The sequence below is a fragment of the Diabrotica virgifera genome, chromosome 2 (assembly GCF_917563875.1).
Source record: "Diabrotica virgifera virgifera chromosome 2, PGI_DIABVI_V3a".
NCBI lineage: Eukaryota > Metazoa > Arthropoda > Insecta > Coleoptera > Chrysomelidae > Diabrotica > Diabrotica virgifera.
Window position 1 is genome coordinate 169,621,265 of NC_065444.1, and position 6,491 is coordinate 169,627,755.

Here is a 6,491-nt window from a genome sequence, read left to right on the forward strand (position 1 = left end):
TTAGTAGATGAACAAAGGTTTAAAATGGCAGTTTTTGAATTTTGGTACGATTATTTGTTGCTTCGGAAATTGCAAAATAAAACTTAAATTTCGAAAATAAAAAATTTGCTATAACTTTTGCAAAAATAAACTTAAGACTGATATTACATGAAAAATTGGGTCAAACAGTCCATGTTCAGTCCAGATATTACACAAAAAATTTCAAGGCGATTCGTTAATTAGTTTACATTTTATTCAATTTGATTATAAAAAAAGCCTTTTCTTTGCAATGATAAAGCATGCTTTTCTTCATAAAATAATAATGATACAGCAATTTTGTGGAAACCACATGAAAGAAGAATACTTATGTTTTCAAAGTTTTTAAAAAAATAATAAAAATCATTTTTATCATTCCGAAAATATTTTAGTAGAGTCATTTTTGGCTTATAAACAATTTGAATACCTTTGCTAGTATTGACTGCAAACTAAATTAATCGACTAAGGGATGGAAAAAACCTACCGGTTATAACCTAAAACCAGTTTTTTTAATTCGAAACAACCGGTTTTACCGGTTGTTTTTACTGAAATTTTTTGATGGCAATAGAGAAGTAAATACTGAATTGGTTTATCGAATTTATTTTTAAGTAAAATACCTATAAGGCATTTGGACATATTTTAAAACTTGATAGATCCAAGGGACATTTCGGTAGATCGATAGGATCATCACTTTTGGGAATATCCCAATTATTGACAACGCAATATACGCCGCGCCGACGCCGTCTACAACGAGCGACGAATCAGAGATTGGGGTACTCTCGCCCATTTTTAGGTAATTTTTATAGGTTGAATTGGTTGGGGAATTTTTCGGGAGGAAAAGTGAGCAAACTAAAGTGCAATATAAATGTAACATTATAACTTATTGAGTATTTGCTTTTGATTAAAAAAAACCGAAAACCTGTTTTTGGAACAATCGATTTTTTGACCGGTTATAACCGCCAGGTTAAACCGTAAGTTAAAAAAACCGGTATAACCAAAAACCGGTTTTTTGTTTAACAACCGCCATCCCTAGACTTTAGGATTTAAAAAACTGGTACTTTTACATTATTATTATATTATCGGTTTATAACGTTCTCCGTCTTCCGATACCCGTTCGCCATTCCTCTCTGTCCGTACATTGATCTACTTGCAGACCTCTTTCTTCCATGGCTTTGTTTATTCCTGCCTGCCAACTTTTCCTCGGTCTACCTTCTTGGTATCTTCTTCTATCTTGCGGTTTCCAGTTTTGCACTTGTTTTGGGATTCTATCTTCATGCATTCTTTGTACGTGACCAAACCATCGTAGTTGTATTTCGTTGATTTCGTCATTTATTGTATGTGTGACGTTCATTATTTCTCGTATCCGTTCATTGGTGACATGTTCTCTTCTTGATCTTCCTGCAGCCCTTCTCCAGAAATCCATTTCGGTGACCTCTAACATTCGTTTTGATTTTTCCTTCATATGCCATACTTCACAGCTGTATGTTATAATGCTTTTCACTACGGCGTTATAGATCTTTTTCTTGTTTTGGTTGTTTATCTGCTTGTCCCAGAGTACTGAGTTTAGGAGCCTAATGGCTTTCCTGCCCTGAGTGTTTCGTTCTTTAACGGCTCCGTCCAGTATTCCATCATTCGTGATTTGCATATTCATACCCAGGTATTTATTTCGTTACATTTACTGATTGTTTCTCCTCCTTCTATAGTCGAGGAAATGAAGCATTTTGATAAACAATTTTAATAACCATATCAGGTCTGGATCCCGCGTATGAAAAAAAAGTTGATTAATAGCAAGCTGAAAATTTGTTAATAGCTTAAGGGTGTCTAGTCGGATAAACTTTGATATATCGCAACACTGGAACAGGGGCAGTTTTAATTGTGGAACAGGTTAAAAATTTGGAACGGTCACACCACGAAAACGGCACATTTATTTTGTCCGACAGAACAGACTTAACTCTCCGAACAGAGATTAAACTCTCTTGCAAAAATCAGACTGCTATTTATCACTTGTCATAATTCCTGTCATTTGACATATTCTACATGTTCCACTCATTAAAACGCCCATTTGGTGATAAATAGCAGTCTGATTTTTGCATGAGAGTTTAATCTCTGTTCGAAAAGTTTAAGTCTGTTCTGTCGGACAAAATAAATGTGCCGTTTTCGTGGTGTGACCGTTCCAAATTTTTAACCTGTTCCACAATTAAAACTGCCCCTGTTCCAGTGTTGCCATATATCAAAGTTTATCCGACTAGACACCCTTAAGCTATTAACAAATTTTCAGCTTGCTATTAATCAACTTTTTTTTCATACGCGGGATCCAGACCTGATATGGTTATTAAAATTGTTTATAAGCCAAAAATGATTCTACTTTCGTAACATGTTTTCAGCATGCTAAAAATGACTTCTTATTGATTTTTTAAATAAGTTAAAAATATAAGTATTGTTCTTTCCTATGGTTTCCACAGAATTGCTGTATTATTAATATTTTCTGAACAACAACATTGCAAAAAAGCTCTTTGTGATAAACAAATCGAATAAAATTTAAACTAATTGACAAATCGTCTTGAAATTTATTGTGCATTATGTGGACTGTTTGACTCAACATTTCATGCAATATCAAAGTCTTAATTTCATTTTTGCAAAAGTTATAGCAATTTTTTTATTTTCGAAATTTAGTTTTATTTTGCAATTATCGAAGTAACAAATAATCGAATCAAATTTCAAAAATTTTAAACCTTTGCTTATCTACTAAAAGGTGAATAATCTAAATAAGATATTTAATTACCTTATTTTTACCTGTAGCGATTTAAACGAAAAACTGTCATATTTGGCCCTTATTTGTTAATAACAAAAATTCTCGTCCGAACTGTGACGGGCATTGTTGTATTTATAATGTAATAGGTAAAAGCAAGCCAGGAAAGACAAAAGATACTATGTATATAATATGGCAAAAATGTCAGAAAAAGCTGCGCAAGAAAACGACCTGAAGATACAGTACAATATCATCCGAAATTTGACAGGGAAAACACTAAACAGTAATAAACAAATCAAAGATAAACAAGGAAATATAATTAAATCAGAACATAAAATAATACTAAGATGAAAAGAACACTGCGAGGAAATATACTCCAAACACCAGATATAGACGAAGATAATGTAATACAGGAAATAAACATTAGAACAGTTGAAATTACGAAAGAAGAAATACAAAACACACTGAATCAACTAAAAAAATGGCAAAGCCGCTGGAAGCGACAACCTACCGATAAATTTAATAAAGGCGGACGCAAACAAATTAATAGAAATGTTACACAAACTCAAGATATGGGCCGACCAGGAGCTCCCAGAGAAATGGAACGAGGGTGTAACCATTAAGATACCAAAAAAGGGCGATTTAAATAAATGCCAGAATTGGAGAGCAATAACACTGCTAAGTGCCACATTCAAAATAATGTCAAATATGATATTGAATAGACTGAAGCCAGAAATAGACAAGAAACTAAGACTAAGAAGCAACCAAAAAGGCTTTCGCGCAAAACGCTCCACTATCGACCACATTTGTACTTTATCAGTACCTCTGTATCTTGTATCTGTACCGCTGTATCTCCTGTACTCTATAATTATCTTGAAACAAGCTAGTGAATGGCAAAAAAATATAAACATAATGTTTACTTTGACTTTGACTTTGAAAAGGCATTCGATAGTATAAACAGAGAACAAATAATGTGGAAGATTCTAAAACTATATGGACTACCGATAAAATACATCAACTTAATCAGACTATTTTACAAGAAATATACAGCCAGACTAGAACATGCGGGAAAAATGGTAGTAGATGTAGCTATACAAAGCGGAGTTAAGCAAGGATGTGTGCTATCCCCGACATTATTTCTAATAATAACGGACTAGATCATGCAGAAAATAAGCGATAATAAAACAGGTATTAGATTGAAATTGCATGACTAGTTGGAGGATTTGTAGTTATCAGATGACACTTTTCCCCTAACCGAATATAGCAGCCATAAGCAAAAAAGCTTGCAAAATACTCCAAGGTAATGAGCATGAAGATAAAGACAAAAAAAAAACAAAACTTAAAAACAGCAACCAAGAAACTAAAATTAAAATACAAGGAAGACAAATACAGGAGGTAGATAACTTTACATATTATCTGGGATCAATCATGGAAAAAAAGGCGCTAGTAGATCAGATGTAGAAAAAAGGATAGTAAAGGCAAAATATGCACTCATTATATAATCATAATGCATTAAAGAAAATCTGGAACACACGCGATATATCAGAATTAACCAAAATCAAAATATTTACAGGAAGAGACAGGAAGAAACAACTAACAAAAAATTACAAACCTTTATAAATAAATCGTTGAGGAAAATCCTAAAAATACACTGGCCAGATAAAATAAAAAACACAGATCTACGGAGAAGAACAAAACAAGAGAAAATAACAGCCACGATTAAAAATAGGAAATGGAAATGGATTATACGGACTCTGAGGAAGGATCGAAATAATATAACCAAACAAGCACTCGAATACCATCCAGACGAAAGAAGAAGAAGAGGAAGACCTGATAATAGCTGGAGAAGAACTGTAATACGAGATCATGAAAGAATTGGCCGGAGATGGAGAGAAGTCAAACAGAGAGCGAGAAACAGAGAGTAATGGAAAATACTTGTATAGCAAAGTTCGAAAAAATAAAACAGAAAAGGATGCGCTGGGAAGGGATTACAGGAAGAGAGAAAGAGAGAGAGAGAGAGAGAGAGAGAGAAACAATACCGATTATTTATCAAAATAAAATTTAATAATAAACCTAACCTAACCTATCGAAAGGCTCATCAAACAATTATTAACTTTAAAAAATAAACATTTGTCAAGGGTATATAGTGGTATTAATTGTTAAGTATATTACATTATAACTTATTCCATCGAAATCTTCCGAAATCCATAATCTTCTTCCATCGAAATAAAAAAGAAAATTTAAAAGTTTAGAAAATACATCATTCAAAACTACACCCAAGAAATAAGTTTTTCTAACCTGATTTAAGAGTATAAAAAAACGAAAACAAACAATTTACAGCAAATCCTTATCGTATATCCGAGCAAAACCACCTAATTGGCAAAAGTTATAAATAGAATTTGTCTGGGTTCTACAACTAAATTTGCACATAAACACGACCAAGGTTAAATATTTTACTTGATATTATAAGTACATTGTTGCCAGTATAACGGATGCCAAAGCGAGCGCTAACTGTATGAAATTATTCTTGTTAATATACACGCTGTATATTGATCGGAAGTCACGAAGAGTCATCCCGAAGAGTGACTTCCGATCAATATACAGCGTGTATATTAACAAGAATAATTTCATACAGTTAGCGCTCGCTTTGGCATCCGTTATACTGGCAACAATGTACTTATAATATCAAGTAAAATATTTAACCTTGGTCGTGTTTATGTGCAAATTTAGTTGTAGAACCCAGACAAAATCTATTTATAACTTTTGCCAATTAGGTGGTTTTGCTCGGATATACGATAAGGATTTGCTGTAAATTATTTGTTTTCGTTTTTTTATACTCTTAAATCAGGTTAGAAAAACTTATTTCTTGGGTGTAGTTATGAAAGATGTATTTTCTAAACTTTTAAATTTTCTATTTTATTTCGATGGAAAAAGATTAAGGATTTCGGAAGATTTTGATGGAATAAGTTATAATGTAATATACTTAACAATACCACTATATACCCGTGACAACTGTTTATTTTTTAAAGTTAATACTTGTTTGATGAGCCTTTCGATATGTTAGGTTAGGTTTATTATTAAATTTTATTTTGATAATTAATCGGTATTGTTTCTCTCTCTCTCTCTCTCGCTCTCTCTCTCTCTCTCTCTCTCTCTCTCTCTCTCTCTCTATCTCTTCCTGTAATCCCTTCCCAGCGCATGTCAAAATTGACAGTGGATTTTCCCCAGTACGCCCACCAGCTATAGCACTAGGTAGGTAAAATAGGGCATATTATTTGGGTGAATGTATTTTAGGTTCAAAGAGAGATAGGAAAACAATAATTACAACAAATCGGTAGCCCTTGAGTTTAGCTTTCAAATGGTGCCTAAGTCATCAACATCGGATATATACACAGCTCACTATAGTCGAAAAACTGAAAAATTTAACTTTTTTAATTTTGGTTTTTCGACAATTACTCAAAATTTCCACCTACAAATTACTCCTATGACTGAGCGTCTGAAGAAGGACTCCATACGCTCTAACGATGTATACCTCATATCTGGAAAAACTCGAAATATTAGGTTATAGGCCACAAGTGTGATAAAATTCATTTCCGATTGGAAAAACGGCTTTTTAAGATCATTACATCCTATAATACCTTCAGATATCATATTTGCCCTTAGGTACATCAGACCATACTTGTAAATACCTGTCAAACTCATGGTTAGCGATCAAAATCGGTTAAAC